The 22,540-nt window shown below is 42.4% G+C and overlaps 1 protein-coding gene across 11 annotated transcripts in view; it reads left to right on the forward strand.

The window, feature by feature from the left end:
• Positions 1-854: 854 nt before the first annotated feature.
• GREB1L (GREB1 like retinoic acid receptor coactivator) overlaps positions 855-22,540 on the forward strand; it is a 157,823-nt gene continuing 136,137 nt past the window's right edge. For 7 of the 11 annotated variants that reach the window (XM_033155016.1, XM_033155008.1, XM_033155010.1 and 4 more), the window contains exons 1-2: positions 855-1,015; positions 19,698-19,779. The gene's annotated coding sequence lies outside the window, so the exon portion shown is untranslated. Of the gene's footprint in view, positions 1,016-19,511; positions 19,597-19,697; positions 19,780-22,540 lie in introns of those variants that run through there. The other 4 variants (XM_033155012.1, XM_033155015.1, XM_033155018.1 and 1 more) reach the window with 2 other exon arrangements.

Raw genomic sequence — 22,540 nt, forward strand, 5'->3', positions numbered from 1 at the left:
TAAAAAACAAACCAAAACCTCAGCTTTGTGGGTGTCAGGAATTTGACTTTTTGAAATATGGCAACCCTAAAAAGGGGTGGTGCCGTCCCATAGAATTGCACGGGAAAGCTGCAATCTGGGGCACGTATATTTGGGAATAAGCCCCTTGAAGTCAACATTTCCTGCTGAGTAAATATGCAGAGGGGATCCCACTGCACTGCATAGCAACGCCTCTGCCCATTTTCCTAGGTGCGAAGCAAAGCAAACAAAAACGAGGAAGGTATTTGTTCTGTCCGTTTACAACATCAAATTCAACATCACTTCACGAGTGCCTGTGGTCAAAAAGCCTCTCCTAATCTAAATTAGGATTGTTGTCCGTGCGGAATCTGGCGGCGACAGCGTACTCCAGAGTACAAGGTTGCGCTATTGTGCTCGTGTCCGCGCGCCTCCCCCCCCACACCCCCCACGAGCGCACAGCCACCCCTCAAACGTGGCCGAAATCCGCGCGAGATCCCTACTTCTTTCTCCCCCTCTCCGGGACTCTTCCTGAGGCGGAAAGGCGACGCACGTCGACGCGCCACCAAACCCCACTAAGGCGAGTGGGACGTTTCCGACCACGAGCGCCTCAGAACGCCCTCCCCCCCCCCGTCAGTATGAGGCAAGGAAAGCGCCTCTCCTGCCTCCCTCCCTGTCAGAGCCCTCTCGAAAGAGCTCGCCTCTCCCGAGAAGAATGAAGGGCCGAAGCGACGCGGAGCCCGAGAGCGCGGCTCGGACGCCCCTGGGTCTCTGCCCCTCCCGCCCGGCGAGCCAAGAGGGGCGGCACCCGCCATGCCAGCCCCCTGTCTCCGCCCCTCGGCTCGACCGCTCCTCCTCCTCAGCGCCAGCGCCAGAGAGGCAGCAGGAGAGCGCCAAGCCGATCGCCTTCGGAGAGTTTCGCGGAGCAGCTGTGCGGGAGGGGGCGGGCGGCACGGAAGGCAGAGACGGGGGTCCGGCGAGACCCCCGAGACCCTGCGCTCCTTTTCCTGCTCCTCGCACGGTAAGGAAACAGAAGCGACCGCACTTCCCGCAAGGGGGGGGGGGGCTTCGCTTGCCTTTGCTCTGGTGGGATGTTGCAATAATAACAGCGACAATAATTAATAAAAAGCAGCGAGGGACACCCGGCCAGGGCGGGGAAGGGAAGGGAAGGGAAGCAGGGGCGGGGAAGGGAGGGAGTTCGCCGCTCGCTCGTCTCCCGGGAACGGCAGGCCGGGCCGGGCTGCACCAGGAGAGGAAGGGGCTGCGTTTGGAAGGGCTTGTTGAGGGGTGGGGGTGGGGGTCGGTTCTACATTCCCAGTAAACGTCACTACTTTGGGTGCAAAATGTGCCTCCTTGGGCTGGGGTGATCGGGCTGCTTTTGGCTGAGGGACCCAGCAAGTCCACTTTTGACCCAGTTGGAGAGAAGGGAGATTGCAAAAGCGGGGGGCGGAGGGAGAGAGGACCCAGGCGGGAGATCGTGGCCTGCCCCGAGCCTTGGTCCCCCCCCCCGAAGAAGGCTGCATGTGCGTGTCAGATTCGCCAACAGACGGTGCGCCTGGCCCGAGCCCTTCGCTTCCCCCAAAACTTGCTAGGCCAGCCCTCTGCCAACAGGAGGCTTCGCGCGGAGCGACGTGCCTCTGGCCGCGAGAGACTTATCAACGCGCTCCGAGTGGGGCGAATCGATCCATCGGGAGCAAATGAATTAAACCAACGCGGTTCCTCTTCGGGAGGAAGTGGGTTGGAAACAATAGATAGTGACTCGCTTGTGTTTCTTTGGACGTGCCTTACCTCGCACTCACGGATAGTCTTCTTCCGTGTCGCTGGAAAGTTTTGGGATCCCTTTCGGAGACACGCAGCTGTGGTGACAGTTGGAGGTGACAGGCGCTTCTCTCCGACGGGAGGCGGACAGGGGGAATTAAAATATAAATAAAGGGAATCGGCAGGAGGGTATTCCTCCTCCGCCCCTTCCTGCAACATTTTTGCTCTTGGCGCTCTTTGGGGGTTCATGGTTCTTTGATGGGTGGGTGAATGAGGATGGCCTTTACGGTACCAACGAGTACATTGGGTTGCTTTCCCCCCAGATGCAAACTACCAAGTACAGATGTGAGGGAGAAAGAAGTGTAAAATCAAATCAAAACAAAACAAAACTGTGCATGATATCGCTACTGGGTCCTAAATTTACGGGTGTAAATTTGAAGTAGGAGGAAGGTGGTTGCAGAAGTGCCAAAGTCTGTACAGTATTGTACTTGCCCGGAAGTCCTATCCAGGGAACTAGGGAATTGCTCCAGAACACTCAGGAAAACATTCCTATCCTGAATGCATACCCCAGCTCCGCAAATTTTACTGGACTCAATAATACATTCAAGTACCCTGTTTGCTTTCTAGTAATATAGACTGATTCTATGCAGATTTACTCCGTTGATTTCAGTGTGACAAAATTCCAAGTAGTAGGGTTCCAGTCTCTAGGACTGAATTAAGGATGGCTGGCTGAGAGCACTTATCCTGAGAATGCCTTAATCAGTGCAATACTTTGCATATTTTCTTGGAAGTAAATTCCATCCTCAGGGTTTAATGGTACTTGCTTCCAGGAAAACTTCTGTAGGTCTGCTGCCTTGGTCTGGAACTCATCCCTTCATAATGGTGATAGTGTAGGATAAAAACCAGAAGAGAGCTGCAGTTGAACTGATTTGCCTGCATATATATATACACATACAGATTTACAGATGTAAAAAAATGCAAAATAGAGCTGTAATCCTATGCATACTTATTCAGGAGTGAATCCGCTTGAGACCAATGGTTCTCAGTAACCATGCATCAATGCCCCTTAATAAAAACAGTCTTATGGAAAAAGTCATGGAGTTCAGATTATTTACTTTCTAGTACTGTAAATGACTTATATTTGTTTTGCCATCAAATTTATGTCTGTTGCTAATTTTAACAGCTGATATTTTTAAACATCCAATTTTTACTGCTTACTCACTGTTTGTCAATTCATGTTTTAAATGCAGTATCATGGTTGTGCTTCCTTTTTATTTGTGTTTTAATGAGTTGTTCATGGGTTATAGGATGTAGGTACCCCAATTCCAATATTATGAGTAAGGAGATATATTGTGGTGCAAGACAGATGGTCTGTTGAAGGAGTAAGGGTTAGATATTTAAGAGCTTTCCCCTTATTTGTTCTGTTTCCCTCCCAAAGAAACCCAGATTGTGTTGTCAGCAAACCTTTATGCCTGGTGCTGCTGTTCTTGAATGCCAACGGGACCTGAGCCTGGATGAGGCTGTTGATCTTGCTGGAAATTGGAGACCTCTCTCTTTTGTCTAGGATAGTCAACACGGCACTCTCCAGATGCTGTTGGAACCCAACTGTCACCAACCCCATCCAGTATCGCCAATGATCAGGGTTGCATGCATATATATATATCTCACTCATTTGAGTTGCCCCAGCCACTCTGGGAGGCTTCCAACATCTGGAGGGCACCACATTGACTGCCATTGCCATATTTTTGATACTATCTCACCTAGGTGGACATAGTGACAGTTTTTAGGGACCCTTTTTGGTGTATCATCTATCCTGCTGCCCAACTGTATCCCTGCCACAGGTGATGGAAATTGCCTTGGGGAATTTCAACATCCATGTCAGGGTCCTTCTGATAGATATAGCTCAGGACTTCATTGTCACCAAGACAACCATGGGGTTGTTACAAGTCATCTGGGCCCTTTCACATGTAGTAGGGCACACACTCAGTGGTTATGATCAGTTGTGTGTGTGTGTGTGCACATTTTCAACTATTTCCTTGTCATGGTTATCTGGTGACACTGGAATGGGGAACATTGGGCCTTCCAGATGTTGTTGGACTCAGGGACATCTTGAGGGCCGTAGGTCACTCCCCTCTCCAGTAATTTTTAGGCTTTTGGTGACTTTAACTTTTTGGGAGCTGAAGGACTTGTTCAGATTACCTTTGGCATCTGATGGATCCAATGGTTTTCAAACTGCCCTGGGAGATTTTCTTGCTGACATGGCTTGCATTCTTGCTGATACCCTGGTCAGTCTCTGGAATTTGGACTTAATCTGGGTAATCAACCCAGGCTTTCCTAGGTGTTCTGTCCTACTGGTTAGAACCATATCAGCTCCCTTGTTTTCCAGGGAGCTTGGGAATCAGCTGGTGGATTAACTGGGATACTGATGGAGTACAAGCTCATAACAAGTCTGATGAAACACTGGGTAGAACCATTTGAAGGCCTACATGGTGGTAAAGGTAGTGTGGAAAAAGCAATACTTTTATTTTCTCTGCTAATATTGCACCTGTGCTGCCTTAGCCTAGTGGAGCTTTTCTAAATTATAAGACATTTTCTCCATCTCGACCCTTGGGCAGATTACCTTCAAAAACCAATTGCAGCACCCTTGGTAGACATTTTTCAGATAAAATCATTTGCTTATGCCCCATCTCCAGTTATTCAGTTGCAGGAATAAGCCTATAGATCTATCTGGTTAGTATTGTTTGGACAAATTTAAGTTATGGATGTACAAGGCATGCTTGAAGAGGTACTGGCTCTCACCTATCCCCCTAACTCTTGTCCATTATGGCTTACAAAAAGTAGCTGAGAGGAAACGGGTGGTGGGGTCTGGGAGCAACCTTTGGAGGTTGGAGCAAGTTTTTCTCACTTCGTTGAGTGGGGTGGTCATGGAGTTATTTCTGGACAGCCCCTCCAGCTTCACCTTTTTGAGCAATTAAGGTCTTAGTCCAATACTTTTATCTGATACTTCCCCACCTTCTGAGGCTAGGTGGATGGTTAATGTAGAGAGGTGCCTGAATTATGGAACATTCTTCTTCTTTTTCAATTCATTGACTTGTCAATTTTAATCTGCTACTTGTTTCTTTAGAAGCGTTTTTACTATTTTATATTTATGTGATTTGTTTTGTTTTCATGTGGGTTTTCTTGGGTGCCTTAAGGCAAGTGTGAAATTCAGAATACAAATAATGGACTGCCAGATAATACTCCAATTCTAAACACATTTCTTTTGTATTAAGTTCCAATGAATTTTGTGGAATGTACTGCCAACTGAGTACTCTTAGAGAGCACAGCTTGAGGCTCTAGTCATTAACAAGGGGTTTACTTGTGTTTAAATGTATAATCTCTAGTTAAATTGTGGTAAGACTAAATCATGTGTGAAAATATGTGGGTAGTTTATTTGGATGATCTGATGAACAACTATGCTACGTCACTGTCATTGGGATCTTGCACTTGACTTTCACAAGTAGCCTTGTGAACCATAATGCAGTCTTAATGGGGTGAAGGGCAGGTAAACAGTTCATAAAGTTTTTTTAAAAAACAACAACAACAACAACAACAACACCCAACCTGAAATCCTTTGTAGTTCAAGCTGCAGGTTGCAGAATCTAGTTCTGTCCCATTGCATAGATGTCAGTGGGACAAAATGGTTAAGTACATGTACTTCAAATAAGTGACTTGCGTTTTACTTTTGTCATTAGTTCAATTCAGAAGCAGGAGCACACACTATGTTTGCCAGCCAATTTAGCAACCAGAATTTCGGATTTATGGATTGAAAGGTTGATTGATTTAGCATATATACTCCTTCATATTTCAACAGAAACCTCTAAGTGGTTTATATATCCCAACAACAACAAAAAACAAATATAAAATATAATACTACAGTAATTCCACATTCAAAACCTACTACTCCTCCTCCCACATTTCAGGTAACACAATTAAGTAACAATAAGTATCTCAAACAATGTACATAGTAAAATAAATACGAACAGCAATCACACTCTCCTTACAAAAAACAAATATAAAATATAATACTACAGTAATTCCACATTCAAAACCTACTACTCCTCCTCCCACATTTCAGGTAACACAATTAAGTAACAATAAGTATCTCAAACAATGTACATAGTAAAATAAATACGAACAGCAATCACACTCTCCTTACACAAAGTCAACCATATCACTCTAGGCACACAATTCTCACTTCAGTTTTTTTTTTAATCAACTAACCAATAATCAGGTGCAGAAAAACAAATCAACTGAATAAGAGCATTGCAATAACAACAACTCCCCAGCCCGAAACCACTAATTTCCATCCAGTTCTTGGAAGTAACTAGTTTATTTGAACAAAGTTCACTGCATACTTCAAACATCTCTGAACTATACACTTGAAAGTAGTTCCAATAATTGCTGGGTGAATGAAAGGTTCATTTTGGTGTAAAATTATGAACAATTCATGTTTGTTCCCTCCCTCCAGTCCTAGATTTCATTTAAAACAAAAAGTAAGTCAATCAGACATATATAAAAAAGTTAGAAAGCAAACTGTGGAAGAAATGTTCTAAGGCTTATTAGGTTGATATGGAGGTGCTGCTGTTGCTAAGGTTGCTTAGCGACTTAATCACCATGGTTAAGCAACCAACAGGAAGGAACATGAGGCATTTCCTGTATTTTCCTTGCTGAATAATTTTGCTGTCCTTCAATACTGGCAGCTTTCAGCACAAAGTACAGATACCAAGTGCATGAAACCTTGTGCCATTAACAGCTGTGTGGCAAGCAGAAATTAAACAGGGTAAGCCTTTTCTAGCATGGAAATACAATTTTAGGGGAAGCATCACCTGTTAATATTCCATCTGTCAAACATTTTATTATATGATTATGGTTGGTCCCAATTTACTTTTAGACCCTTTACTTCATCACAGCAGCTTGTAACATTCTGAATATGAAAGACAAACTTTTTATGAACCAAAAAGTTAATTTGGATAAACTTGAACTGTACTACCATATTTTTCATTGTATAAGACTAGGGGGTTTTTTAGGTTTAAAATTGGGGCTCATCTTATACACGGGTAGTGCTGAGGGGTGTTTTCTTAATTTGGAGTCCCCCCCAAAATAGGGGGCATCTTATACATGGGAGTGTCTTATACACGGAAAAATACAGTAGTTCATATTGTAGAAGGACAAACTTAATCTGGAACCAGCTCCTTTTAGACAGGATGAACTTGAACTCAAACTTCTTCCTTTTTTGGAGTGAACTTTCCAAGCACCGTTTCCACCCAGTTTCTCACCAAGGAAATGCCCCTCTTTTCACCTAGGGAGATAAGGACCTTTCCCATAAACAGACTGTCAGGGAACTGCCACCTGGCCCGCTGAGGGGAACGGAGGGTCCGTTAGCATACAGAGAGCCCGTTAGCATACAGAGAGTTTCTATGGACTGCTGGTGGTTGATTTGTTTATAGTTTAGGCTGTTTGATTCAATGTGTAGAGTTAATTTTACCACTTTTCTCATCATGGAATCGTAGTGATAGGGAAAAAAAGTACCTGGTGGAATCTTCCCTTCTATGCAGCTTCATGCATTGTCCCAATCCATGTCATTTTGCTCATATAATGATATATAGCATGGGTAGGAAACCTGTGACCCTCAAAGTATTGGTGGGCTACAGCTGGTGACACTTAGGTACACTGAATTAATGTTTCTGAAAGGAAAGCTTGGCAAGCAGTTGGTAACTCTGGAAAACATCCAGCTACAGCCAGTATGCAGATTGAGTGTACTGCTTCCCAAGACATCTGTCATAGTAGTTCCATGAATAAATCTCAACTGAGTTTAGCTATAGAAAGTGCTGTGTGAAAACTGTAACAATGCAATTGTAGGCATGTTTATTCAAGTGTAAGTCCCACTGACTTCAGTGAATAAAAGCCCTCTGGTTTACAGCAGAGACCCTACAATGAGACCCTATATTTTCCTTTCAATGTTTTCTTTAGAAACATTTATATAAGCAATGCTGGACTATAGCTTTAAATGTCAAACAATATTTTAACTTTAAAAAACCCCAAACTAGGAGTGCCATTTGATTTTAAAGCAATGTAGGTGATGGTTTATATGAATCTTAACTGATTAGCCTTTTCATAAATTTGTATATGAGTAAAACCAAAGATTCTGATGGAAGTAGAACATACTTCCTGTTTTCTTCCTTTTAGCCCACCTAAACAAGCCATTGCACTCAAGCCCTGCTTTCAGACTTCCCACAGGCATGTAGCCATTGTGAAGATGCTGGACTGGATGGGCCATTGGCTTGATTCAGTAGGCTTTCCTTATGTTCTCAAGTAGAAAGCAGAGTGCAGTCAGATGGTGTTATCATATTTGCAGAGTCCATGCTTTTGCTTATTCATGGATCCTTCCCTTCTGAACCTTTGGAACCACTTCTAGATGTTGGTGAAAAGAGGCAACAGACTCTGCTCCCTTCATGATGTGCATACTTCAAAGCTTCTGCAAGAAGGGCTTGCCTATTCCTGGCCCACTACTCTTCTCTCTCACTTCCCTAACTAGGACTCCCTCTCCTCCCTGTGAGGAGCTTCTTTCATGAAGAAGAGATTAGAGGGCTGTCTGTCCTAGAGTGTACCTTGGTGCGAAGGCAGCATTACGTTAAGCCAGGCACCCCCAAACTCGGCCCTCCAGATATTTTGGGACTACAACTCCCACGATCCCTAGCTAACAGGACCAGTGATCAGGGATGATGGGAACTGTAGTCCCAAAACATCTGGAGGGCCGAGTTTGCCTATGCCTGCATTAAGTCCTGCACGGCAATGATTCCCCCCCCCCATTTTGACTGGCTGAAATGAACTAGGAACAGCACAGCTCCATAATACAGCATGATTTAATTGAATGTATCTACATTTTGCCTGGTTACCAGGCATTGTAGTGCCTGATTAATTGGGGCCATTAAAAACAAACAATGTGGTGAAGATTAAAAAGAAAGAAGGGGGTCATAGCTTCATCTTAAAGCACTTGCCTTTAAAGGTCCCAGATTCAATTCCTAGTCTCTCCTGGTAGAGGAGAGAAAGATCCTTGTTTAAAACCCTGGAGCTGCACCCAGCCAATGTAGACAATCCTGAGCTACGTGGACAAATGATCTGACTTGGTATAAATCAGTTGCCTAGGTAATACCAACCAAATGTTGTTAGCCCCAGTCAAAATGCATACTAAAAATGTCCACACAGTCGTTGTGGTTGTTGTTGTTGTTTTAACTTGGGTAGCTGTTGTCTCTCTCCATCACAGCAAGCATCAGGGATCAACATTGTTGGAGACCTGCCAAGGCCTGTGTCTCAACAGAGAACCCCTTGACCCTCAGTTGCTCTCACAGCCTGTTTATCTGTGCTCTGTAAGTGAGGGAGCCATGACAGCAGCAGGAGCAGGAGGAGCTTCTGCTTACATTATCCTCTTCCTTTGGACTGCTCTGCATATTGGACCCGGAAGAAGAGTCCAAGAGAATAGGCAATGGAGATAGAGGCAAGGTGGGTCCATTCAAGGTGGCGGGAACTAATGGGTCTTGCCTGGGGATACCCCCCACAAGCTGTAATTGGCACTGCTCCCTTTGTTACATGCTATAGTTATCCCCTAAAGCCCTTTTGCTTAAGTAGAGATGGGATAGGAATTCAATTCAGTTTACATTTAAAGGCAAACCTACTTCATTCTCACTTTCTGAAACAATATGTGAACTGAAACACAGCCACCCTTTGAAATTCACGCTTCTCTGAAGTTTGCAATAGAGTTCTCCATCCAAGTAAAGTGTGCAAAGATGCATATACTAGGGGGAAATGTGCATATCAATGCATACGTTAATGAAAATAACATGCTGTAATGCATTGTTTTAGGTGAAATTGCTCTGGCAAAGTGTGCATATTGGGCGAAGTTGAATATAAAAATATGTACTTCAGGAACAATTCACACTACAACACTAGTGGATTTTTCTCAGAACTTTTTTTCATTGCAAACTGATGTGGACATGTGGAGAACTGAATGTAAGACTGGAAAAATGAGAAATGGAGAGAAATCAAATCTGACTTATCCATCCATCCCTAGGCCTAGGTGAATCTTGCAGTCTCCAATCCTCCAGTTTTTTTCTGTTAAGTCATTCCCACTGAGTTCCCTAGTTAATGTTTTTAGGACTGTGCCCTTGACTGTCTATCTACAGCTTTACGAGATACTTGTACCAACTGTTGGGGTTGCATGAGAAGTATGGCATGTAACTTTTCCCCATTGGAGACTGCGTACTAGCTAGATTGCAAAATGATGCTATCAATCAGTCCCTATAATAACAGACTCGAGTGTTGACTGCTGATGGAAGTGGAGCCAAAACAGGAAAACTGGGAAATAAGAAGGGTGATATCAGTAGGTCCAGAGGAACTACAGGGTTTGCAGAAGCACAAAAATGGTTGTAAAGGTAAAGGGAGCCTGACCATTAGATCCAGTCGCGGATGACTCTGGGGTTGCGGCGCTCATCTCGCTTTATTGGCTGAGGAAGCCAGCGTACAGCTTCCGGGTCATGTGGCCAGCATGACTAAGCCGCTTTTGGCGAACCAGAGCAGCACCCGGAAATGCCGTTTACCTTCCTGCTGGAGCGGTAGCTATTTATCTACTTGCACTTTGACATGCTTTCAAACTGCTAGGTTGGCAGGAGCACGGACCGAGCAATGGAACCTCACCCCTTCGCGGGGATTTGAACCGCCGACCTTCTGATCAGCAAGCCCTAGGCTCTGTGGTTTAACTCACAGCGCCACCCGCGTCCCATAAAATGGTTTTAGGAGACCCCAAAACCTAAGAGGAGAACTGCAGCTAAAAGGGGAAAGCCCATTGAGTACTGCGCAGACTTGTTCAGTGTCATAACAGTGGAAAAGAGAAAAGAAAGAATAAAAATATAAAATGAAGGCAGGGGGCATGGAATGGCCTCCTGGGGGAGGCCATGGCCAGCTGGAACCCCAATAAGGACCACTCCTGCTAGGGGGCAAGTAGACACTGCAACATTTGGTTGCAGATCTCACTTACATATGTATAATTTTAAAGCACAGTTGCAAAAGAAGGTATCTTTCCAACTCTGGAATGGGCTTGCTTCAGTGCCATTAAGATTGCATGTTACTCCAGTTGTGGAGCAAACTGCGTACTCACCTGGTGATAATTTGTCGAATCTTTCATTTCTTTGATATGCATTGTACATCCATTTGCTTTAAAAAAAACAAAAACCCAAATTCTTTCACATTAAGTGACCAGTCCACTGCTGTGAAACAATCCCCGCCCCCACCTGAGACTGATAGTGGAGAAAGCTGTTACAAAAGTCATTTTGATGGCTGGTTATTCTAGCTGCATACACTTTGAATAGAACGTTTTGTGTCTTGGAACAGAATCCAGCTGTCTGTCTACTTGGCACAGCTTGTGACTAGGAACACATTCTACCAGTTCTTTGAAAACCAGAACATTGGTTTCTGAGTGCAATTCAGGAATTTTGTTTCAGTTTCCCTTCCCCAGCCTACCCGAAAGTTCTCTGTGATTGATCGTGATTCTTTAACAATTCCCCACCCCCAATGTTAAGGACAACCGTGTGTGGTGCTTGTGGAGAGCTGATTGAAATAGCATTATCTGGCTTGGGCTTTGTTTTGCTTTTGAGTCTGGAATCTGTTTAATCTATGCGACATAGCAACAAAAGGCAGGCTTTCCTGAAATTTTGTGCAATACCTTGCATTTAATACATAATCTACATAGAGCAATTGGGATCTAAGAAATTTTAAATAAAGGTTATCACTAGGGTCTCTTCCCTTTTGCAGGTGGAATCACCTGGAAAAAAAACACCTCTGATACAGATCTTAATGTATTTTTACCCAATCTTATTCTTCTTCCTGGTGAACTTTTGCAAGCTAGAAGACAAGAACAGCCTGCCTGTAAAGGCTTCCTTGTTTATTTAATTTGTCACCTCACCCCATCCTGAAGAGATCCAAATTCACAGATGGCTCCTGTCTCCCTTACAAACACTGTCTTGCACACTAGCTGATAAGTCTGTGTTCATAACCTCAGTGTGATTCGCAACTAGCTGTAGTGTTGCTACTGCCACTGATGCCAAATGGGGATAAGGGGAGGGGGCCGACTCTGGGAATAAAGGTAAGGGGTGAAAGGATAAAGCAACTTGCGAGCCAGCTGTTCTCCTGGAATGTCTAGTGAATGCTATTTACAACTTGCCTCAGGGTGATGATGGGCTACACAATGAACTTAATTTCTGAGTTTGGAATAAATATTTCATTCATGTAAAAGGATAGGCACTCAATCTTCACAGGGGATTAAGGAGACCCTTGAGGATGTGGAAGAGTTCCTGGGGAGGAGGTCATGAATTGCTGGGATTCTGGTACCTCTGGTGGTTTGGGGTTTGGAGGGGTCAAAGACCTGCTATTATTTCGGTAGCAGGGTCCTGTCTCCAGCATTCTAGAGCTGCCTAAACAGCATGAAAAGGGAGCTTTGTAGCTAGAGTATGCGCCAAAGATTTTAAGAAAAATGAAAACACAAGGCACTTGAGTTTCAAGAGAATACTATGAAGGCAGCAGTTTACCTAGGTGTTGGTTAGGTTGGCCCCCGCCAAGGGCACAGGCCCAGGGGTGTGCAAAAATCTCACCTCTCCACTCTGGCTCAGAGTTGCTTCGAGTCTGCCCACTCACCCGGGCAGAAGGACCAATGGAGGAGGAGGAAGAGGGGAAGGAGAGGCGGAGCAGAGCAGACGTGACCCCAATGGCAGCAGAGGAAAGCTGCCATAGCACAAACCTTTGGAATTTCTGGTCTATGGTCTCTCCAAGCTTTGGAGGAGCCAACGCAGCTCCTTGCCAAGGGTACAAGGGATCCTAGGCATGCATCTGCATGTGGGTTCTGTTATGTACAATGGAACATCATGGAAAACACAACTTAAGTCACTCTGAAATATGTTATTGGAGCACTCCAAGTAATTTGCCCTTGTATGTGCACAGAAAATAGTAGATATTGCTACTATGCATCCCTAAGTCACTCTGAAATATGTATGTGCACAGAAAATAGTAGATATTGCTACGATGCATCCCTAATTGTTACTGTATAATTATCACATTATTGTATAATCTTAGAATGGGTGTGACTGCGAGGGGCCATGGTTGTGACAGTCATGAAGGGACCCTGAACTTCTGCATTTGCCGCTACACTACTGTCTGGAACACTCCTGCTGGGATGGAAATTCCCACCCACAGCTCCCCTTTATCAGAAGCTAGTAAGAAGCAGCTGTCCTCTTGATTCATGTGTAGAACTGTGAAGTGGTCCTGTTACCCAATCTTCTGCTCAGGGAGTAGCATATCACAAAAGCAATCTATATCAATGAAAATGCAAACTTAAAACCATGCAATCTGAAAGCAGCATTGTAGATAAAAATAGCAGCAGAAAATTTTATTTTATTTATTATGTGCGTTAGCATCTGCCCTTCACCTGATGGTCTCAAGGCAGAGAATACATACATGTACTAAACCCAAAAATTCACAATATAAAACTAAACAGAATACATGCACACCGTTAGTCAACATTTGCCACACCCGCCAAACACCTTTTGGTACTAATAGCCCCTTTTGATGAGGAAGAAATGTGGCTTTAATGCTGTGGACCTAGGAGCTGTTTTGTGACACTATTATTGTGTAAGTTTGGTCACTGAAACATACCTGTACATACCCCCTTTCTTTCTTTCTTTCTTTCTTTCTTTCTTTCTTTCTTTCTTTTGGTACCTGCTGGCATGGAGCTAGTGGAAAACAAGATTCCTACCACTACCTATATATGTAGGTCCCCACTGCATATATCGTCAGTAGGCATGCATGAAAGGATTGGAAAGGAAAAGAAGAAGAATTATTTTAAGGGATCTCATACTTCCCCCCCCCCCAATTTACCGGATTGGCCCAAATATAAGCCCTCGGGGGGGGGGGAGAAAAAAAGAAAATACGTGAACATAAGCCGCTTCCTTAAAATTCCGCAGGCACTCACACCCGTTCCGTTTTACCGTGTGTCTGTTTCAGCAGTGATATCGTAAAAGCCAGTTTTTGTAAGGTTGCGAATTTAACCCACACTTTAACTTTTCACGGTTGGAATTTGGAAAACAAGTGAGGCTTATATTCGGGCCAATACGGTAAGTTTCACCCTCATTTCCTGCTTCTGAGACATAGCAGCTGCTTTGGCACTCAGCTTTTTATTGTTGGGTACAGTCACATCAACCTTTTGATGGGTTCAGGATTGGGCATAGCTGCGATGTTGCCCTTTTATGCCCTGTATTCTGCCATCAGACTGAGATCTGGTATCCATTATATTCCTCCTTGCAAAGAGAAAGGTGCACGTTGTACTCCTTGCACAAAGAAAAGCTGCAATCTTTAAAACATAGAAGGCTTTGATAAAGAGGATGGTCCCTCCACCACAACCAGTCACCACCAAGATCATTCTGCAGTTTCATGGAGATTTTCTTGATTACTGGCAGTAATCTAAGTGCTTACTTAGATTACAGCCATGAGAGGCAATGCCTGGGACCAATTTAAAGTGTTCTCTCTCTTTTTCTAATAGAGACCCTTTTTAAACAACAGCTGTGTGATTAAAAAAAATTAACAGACATAGGTAATTTTGTATGTTATCTTTTTGAGGGGTTTTTTGTTTTTTGTTTTTACAATCAAGCGGTATATAAATCTTATGAAATAAATACATGTCAGTAAAGGGCTTAATAACTTGAACTAGGCATTTGTGAGAAGCATGGCCCAAAGTTAGGAAATAACTTTGACTCACTTTTATGGATAAATCCGCACCTGTTGAATATCTGCCTGTTCCACATGTGTTAAAATCACAGTGGCTCCACCAGGGAAGCAGCAGCAACCCCAGGGTGCATAGTAAGTACTAGCTGTTGCAACAGCTCAGTGTTAGGACTTGTGTACAGTGTCAGGTTGAGCTGTCCCTTATATAAGGTGAGTTATTTTAAGGTTACCAGATTTTTTTCAATGAATCCGGAGACACTTTTCAACTTCAATGGATTTTGTATGGGGACTGATTTGTAAATCTGGGGACTGTCTCACCAGTATTATGCTTGCTAAAGAAAAAAAAATATCTCGTCTCATCTTAATTCATGCAAAAAACAAAAACCCATAGATAACCATATCAAGTGACAGAATTAACCCACAATACGACAATCTATTGGGACCGACCGAAATGTTACAAAAACATGAAAGCTATTCTGTTATGCTTTGGTTAGTCCCAGTGATGTTTCCCTGTTGTGAATTCTGCATTTATTCAGACTGTGCTACCCCTAAATTTTGTGCAGCAGTACTGTAAGTTCTGTATATTCTAGAGATCTAGGGTTTGCCAACTTTGTTACTGGGTCTCTTCCTTTAACAGAAGCTAGGGTTGGGGGAGAAATCAAATACAATTCACATTTAAATGTGAACCTACCTAATCTGCACTTTCTGAAACAAATACGAAGTCTGAAACACAGGCGTCCTTCTAAATTTGCACTTCTCTGAATTTTGCAGTGCAGTTCTCCAGCCATGTAAAGAGTACAAAAATGCATATCCCTCAACATAGTGTCCTTCATGTGTTTTGTACTCCCATCAGCTCCAGCCAGCTTGGAAAACTGGGAGTTGAAGCCCATAACTTGAGGACACCAGATTGGGGGAAAGTTGAGCTAGAGGACCTAGATGTTAATTCCAGGGGTGGGTTGCAATGGAGAAAAAAAATTATGTACGTTTCATCAGCACTCATCTATTTTATGTTTTCCCTATTCTCATACTGAATTCCGTATTCTCTAGTACTGAAAATATTCTAGTGCTTGACAATAGTAGTGACCTCTTTTTATTAATGAAACAAAGCCTCTTTTTATTATCTGCATGTGTTTCTTGAGAAGGAGGAGTCGGCTGCATAGCTGGGGCATGTTCTGCTTACCACAGTCTCCACAAAGATCTGCAGTTGTCTTTAAACCAGGATAGTTGCCAAATTGCTACGGCAGTGAAGGGATTTCCAGATGCTCCACACTCTCTTCCTTCCATGGTTCTTGGTTCTGTGCATGGTTAATTCTTATCTACTTACTGTGAACTGCATCCAAAACATGAATATATGTTCAGTTTTACAAGCTGATTCTGAAGGTTCTTGTGTGGAGGCCAGCCCTTTTGATGTCAGCGGCACTTATCTCCAAGTAAGCATCCTTAAGACTGCAGCCTTAGCTGGCTGTCTTGTTCCCTATCCTCAGTTCTGAGATTGACCTTCATCATTTCCGAGTGCAAATTGTGAGTTCTGAGTAACTCTGTATAATGTCAGGAAAGAGAACAGCTGCTTATCAGGAGAATTGGATTACATGTGTGACATTGAAATAGGTGAGTGGGAGGTTGCTTTCAGCCATTAATGACATAAAAAAGAGCATATGGAGGGAAAATTGGTGTAGTTTGCTGATGAGATTTGGGGAAATATATATAAAAGACTTCTAATTCCCCATCCAAATTGCAACTGTTACAATACAAATGGTAATGGTGAGTGAATTACTGCTGTGGCAATTAAATGGCGACATCTAAGGACGCATTGGATGGGATCCAAAGAGTCTTTATAACTGCAAGAATGCTTATTTCGTTTATTTAGTATTTCTGCTCCATTTATCTGCAGTTTTTAAAGGAAAATCCCAAGTGCTACTCAAAATATAAAAGTTACAACAATCATTGGGGAAAAAACACTTCCAACAAGCAATAAAACTTCACAAGTAAACTGAAAAACATTGTTTTTTAAGAGTTGATATTGAAAAGCACAGGAGATAAGGTCAAACCCTTGTTGTGCCGTACAGGACAAAGACTAGTGGGGTTGAGCTGCCATCTTAAAGAGCTCCCTTTTGGCAGCATTCCAGCAATTGGGAACAGATGGACTGCCAGACAGTGCCATATACTCCTGAAGAATTTGATGATCAATTTCATCAAAAGCCACTGAAAGGTCCAGAAGAGTGAACAGTTTCTTTTTCTCTGTCTCTGTCTGTCCTCTCTCTCTCACTCTCTCACACACCCACACACTCACCCACACACACCCACATCCCAGTTTGTGAATAGGGACAAAACAATATGGCTTCTCACTTCAGCTCAGTTCTATTTTTTCTAAATAAATCTTTATTTACAATCTTATAATTATTACAATACTTTTCATACATCACAATCATACAGTAAATTACATCACATTGTAATTCTTCCTTACACAAATTTATTTCTTTATCCCACCACCAAAATTCCCGCACCACACCCCTCTGACTTCCACAAAAAACAAACGTTGTAAACTTACTCTTGCATTCCAGATTTCCCTTTATATTAATTTATATATTGATTCACCTAATTCATTTCTAAATTTTCTATCTTATTTACTTCATATCTCTTAATCAAGGCATGATAGTATATTAGTTTTTGAGCAATATTTTACCATGTAATCCTCATAGCATTTCCATTCATCTTTTAACTTTTGTTTACATTCATTTCTTATTGCCAATGATAAATACTCACTTAATTTGCAAATCCATTTCTCCTTTGTTGGGACCCTCTGTGCTTTCCAATTTTCTGCTATGACTACCCTATCTGCAGTGCTTGCATACAGGAAGATTTTTTTTCTTTTTCTGTGGTATTTCTTCGTCTAATAGCCCTAGTAAATATACTTCAGGTCTTTTAGCAATCCATTTTTTAAGCATTTTCATTTCTTCATGTACTATTATCAATTTTTTTTTTAATTTGTTCACACATCCACCACATATGCATTATTGTTCCTGTTTCTTTATTACATCTCCAGCACAGATTCAGCCTCAATTTATACATCCTAGCTAATTTTACCGGTGTTAAATACCACCTATAAAACATCTTAATAAAGTTCTCCTTGATCGTATACGAGGCGGTAAATTTTATGTCCTCTTTCCAGAGTTTTCCCCATTGCTCAACATAAATTGTATGTCCGAGATCTTAAACCATTCTGCCATTGTTTCCTTGATTTCTTCATCCATTAAATCCCAATCTAGTAATAAATTATATGTCTTAGATAATAATTTCATATTATTTCGGATTTAGAATCTTCAGCTCAGTTCTAAATCCTGACTGGACTGAGTCTAGAAAATCCATCTAATACGAGGATTACTTGTGCTGTCTGCTTGATCATTTTCTTCAAGAGAGAGGCAAACTTGACCCTAGCTTATAGTTTTCAGCAGCAAGCATATCGCTGCTGACAAACCTGTCTCAACAGGTTACTTTCCGGTGTTGAAATCAGTGGTTTTCAACCCTTTTTTGTTGAGGGAACCCATTTAACAGGAAAACAAGTAACTTGGTGAAAGAAATTGGAGGTGGAATGACTTCTCAAGACACAGAGACAAAAAAGAATAAGTAATGATACATTTAATGAGAACAGCAGAACATTTTCTTTCTGTGGTTTAGGAGCAAAGTAGAAGAAACTTACCGGTATAGGGCAAGTTTTGCATCACGAAGCTGTCAGGCACCAGCTCTTTTCCAATTGAAATAAGAAGATACTCTTGGTGATTTGGGTCATTAACTTGGAAATCCGTGTAGGGTGCCATATTTTGGATTTCCCAAGGACTTGCTACATGGTGCATAGGAAACCTTGAGTTGGCGAGGCTCATCTGACAGCAGCAGGAAACCAAGCCTTTAATGTCGTCGGCCTGGTCCTGGGGAATGCTGTGCCAGTAGAGATTCAGCAGTCGCTTTCTGTTTTGGCCTTTAAATGACTGCAGAAAACATTTGTATGCCACTTAGCTTCTGCATTCAATTAAGGAATTACTGTAATGCCTAGCTTATCTCCAATTTTTAATTTTACATGCTCTCTATTGTATATGTGTATGGTTGTTTGCAAACTGTTTATATATTTTTTTAATTAAAAGCAGTAAGCAAATGTTTTAAATGAATGAATGAATAAATAAATAAATAGACAGTTCCCTGCCTCATAGGCCAGAACGTGGGTTTAACAAGCTTGAATAATGAGCTTGTTGTGCCTTTTAGGAACAAAAAAGGAGGAAGAGAGTTGTGGCAAAAAATATTCCTTGTGAGTGAGTGAGTGTTTTAAGAAAATAATATTTCTTAGGTGCAGATGTCTGTATCAATTTGAGTGCAGTTTCTTCCCTTAATATGTATGCAATCAAGGCCATATCACAATTACAATACACATTTGTAATTGTGGTTTGTGCTTATGGTTTTAACTCTTATTTGGGATCAATTCAAAGTGCTGGAGAACCTGAGTTGAGAAAGCATGTGTTTCAGGGAAACTGTTACACAATTAAAAAGGAAGTAAGTCAGGTGGGTCTATAAATTAAATGCAGTAGTTCTAAATGGATTTAATGGAAAAAAATAGAATGGACGTTTGTTATGTAGGAAACTGAAGATATATGCTTATTGAGAATAATGTTAGTAAATGTATTGCCATTGTTGATTTTATGCTTTATTAATACATATTTTCACAGAATACAGGTTAATGTAAGTGTTTTCAGAAGCCATGGAATAGCTAAGCAATGCAGTTGTACACCTGATTACAATTGTGAAATCAGGTATGCATGTTGTGTTAGGTATAATAACCTCAGCAGAACCTTTGCATGATCTTACAGGACCTATCAAATTCCATGTTTGTATATTGCTGAGTGTGTTGTGAATATGTGTGTGTGGATGTATGTGTGTTTATATATGTGTGTATACAAAAATGATTCTTTTTAATATGATTTTAATATAGTTTTCTTAACTGGTGATGTTGTAAATTATTGCAAGCTGAAGACACTGGCTATCTTGAGATAAATGGTGAGCACATCATTATTTTAAGTTTTAAGTATTGTGAAGATACATGGTTAATTTGTTCATTATGTTTTTTAATAAAATTTTTTATTTATTTTTGTATGTAGAACTTATGCATAAGGAACTGCTGTACAGGAATACATGCCACTGAGAGAAGCAGACGAAGCTGAAACACATCTGGCATTCCAGGTATTCAACAAACATCACTGAAGAATATTGAGAAAATTAACGAGCTATGCTGAGTTTTTTCTTCTTACTCATGTCATTACTGTACAGTATATGATTTTTGCACATGCTGTGATTACATTATTATATTTTTACAGTTCATCTTTTTAGCAATCTGAAATTTCTGTTTACTATAGATTTTGTTTAAAAGTTGTTCATCTTTAGTTATTTTTTTAATTGTATCCTTTTTACTTTTTTCATCATACGGTTCAACTTTTTTGAATTGTTTGTATTCCATAAACACTCGTAGGCATTATAGCCACCAGGTTTAGTCTATAAATTGGTTGACATGATAGCATATTTATTGTTCATAGTTTGTTTGCTTTGCCTTTTGTTTCTGTTTCTCAACTTAAAAAAGGGGGCTGGCCACATGACCCGGAAAAACTGTCTGCGGACAAACGTCAGCTCCCTTGGCCAGTAAAGCGAGATGAGCGCCACAACCCCAGAGTCGTTCGCAACTGGACTTAACTGTCAGGGGTCCTTTACCTTTAAGAAGCCCTAAATGAGTTGGGACCAGGCTGTTTAAAACACTGTCTCTTGTCATATGAACTCGCCCAAATGCTTCAATTGGCAGCAAAGACCTTCCCATCCCCAGCTGGGGCACAGCACAGTGAGTGGGCAAGCAAGAGGGCCTTTTCAGTGCTGATACCATGGCTTTGGAAATCCCTGGAGAGGCAACTAATCTCCTTTTTGCCTTTCAATGAGAAGTGAAGATGCTGCTGTCCATGTGGGTATTGGTCCATTGTTTGTTTCTAAATGTAGAGCCTTCTTAGGAATTAGTTTAAATTTAATGACTTCTGTGTTCTCTGTTGATTGGAGTGATCATTGCTCCTGGTTTGTTTTTAGCTGTGTTTTATTTATTTATTTATATTGTTTTGTTGGGTGTTTTTTATGATTGCCAGGTGCTTTGAAGGTCCCATTTTTGGGATGTGAAAGAAGTTGCATTATATGATGATATAAAAGCCATGTCAAACTGATTTTTTCATAATGACTTTCTTATATAGTGGTTTTAAATGTGTGACAGCTTCTCCCTGCCCCCTTCCCCCCCCCTCCAGCTGTATCTATCCGGTGCTGCTGCAATGTGTGGGAGGCAATGTGAACCAGTGGTTAGATTACATATTCCCTATAATATTTCTGTGGAGTCAGGATTGTAGCTCGTTTTAAATGTAATTCTTCACTGAAATTTCCTGTGCCACTTGCTGAATTGCAATTTGCACAGCTGCTGCAGATCAAAGTTGGCGGAGGAGTATGTGCTTGGAGTTGTTTTGGGAAATCACCCGTTTAAGTTGACATGAGGCTTGGAAACTATTCAAATGTGGTGAGAAGGCATCTTATGCTGCTCGCAGCATCATCAAACACAGGAAGTGGGCTGGAGTAACATATAGAAAGAAAAGGAAAATAGTCTTATTGTGAAAGTTCCCCTCTGTACAGTTACTGGGAGAGCCAGCAGGAAAAGGTCTCTTTCTACTACAGTCATACCTCGAATTGCGTACGCTCCATGTTTCGTACGTTCGACTTATGGACCTTCGCGACCCAGAAGTGCTCCCCGGAGCACGCGTGATGCGGGTGCGCAGAAGTGTCCTGTGCACTTCGCGCATGCGCAGAAGTGTCCTGTGCACTTCGCGCATGCGCAGAAGCGCAAAAACGCGTGAACTTCTGGGTTTTTTTTGGGGGGGGTTGTGTTAAGTACGCCCGTGTTACGTAGCATGATCCGGAATGGATTACGTGTGTAACACGGGGTACCACTGTACAGTGGTACCTTGGTTTAAGAACAGCTTAGTTTATGAACAACTTGGATTAAGAATGCTGCAAACCCGGAAGTAGGTGTTTTGGTTTGTGAACTTTGCCTTGGAAACAGAACATGTTTCGCTTCCTGTTGAGTGTGTTCCATTTGTAAATTGTGTCCCCCACTGCTATGGGAAAGCATGCCTTGGTTTAAGAACGCTTTGGTTTAAGAACGGACTTCCGGAACGGATTACATTCGTAAACCAAGGTACTACTGTACTACTAAGAAGGCAGAATGAAGCAACTTGAGTATTCTCTTTTAGTGCAGAATTACCTCCCACTCTCAGACATAGTTGTAGCTGGTTAAACTAAGGAAGGGGACCAACCCCTCCCAAATGAACAACAGTTTAGATCAAAACAGATAAAATGTGAATACGGAAATCCACAAGTGTACCATGGCTAGCTCATCCTTAGTGGGGTACTATGATAATGCCTCTTATACATCACAAAGAAACAGGTGGATACTCTGTGGATACAGCAGCCTCCCCCAACCTGGTGCCCTCCTGATGTTTTAGACTATAGTGCTGGCTATGACTGATGGGAGTTGTACTCCAAAACACCAGAGGGCACCAGATTGGGGGAGGCTGATCTGCAGGTTGCCTTACCAACTGCATAAGACAGTCAATGCTTGTGAAGCAAAGCTCACTTACTACTTTTATGCAGCCTGAACCTAGGCATGTGCAGCGGCATAGCTAGCCGCCTGGGTGCCTGGGGCGATATGCACGCCCTGTGCCCGGGGGCAGAACAAGCTGCCTATGGGGTGGGGTGACCCGGGCAGGGTGCAATGCAGGGACTTCCTCTCAGCTGTAGGGCAGTTGAGGGGGAGGCAATGGGCAGGCGCAAGCCCCACGCTGCCGTTTCGGGCAGTGCAGAGCATGCAGGCGCCCAAGCCACTGTGTCACTCCCAGGAGAGATGTGTGGCTCGGGCAAACTGCAGGCC

The sequence above is a fragment of the Lacerta agilis genome, chromosome 7 (genome assembly GCF_009819535.1).
Source record: "Lacerta agilis isolate rLacAgi1 chromosome 7, rLacAgi1.pri, whole genome shotgun sequence".
NCBI classification, from domain to species: domain Eukaryota; kingdom Metazoa; phylum Chordata; class Lepidosauria; order Squamata; family Lacertidae; genus Lacerta; species Lacerta agilis.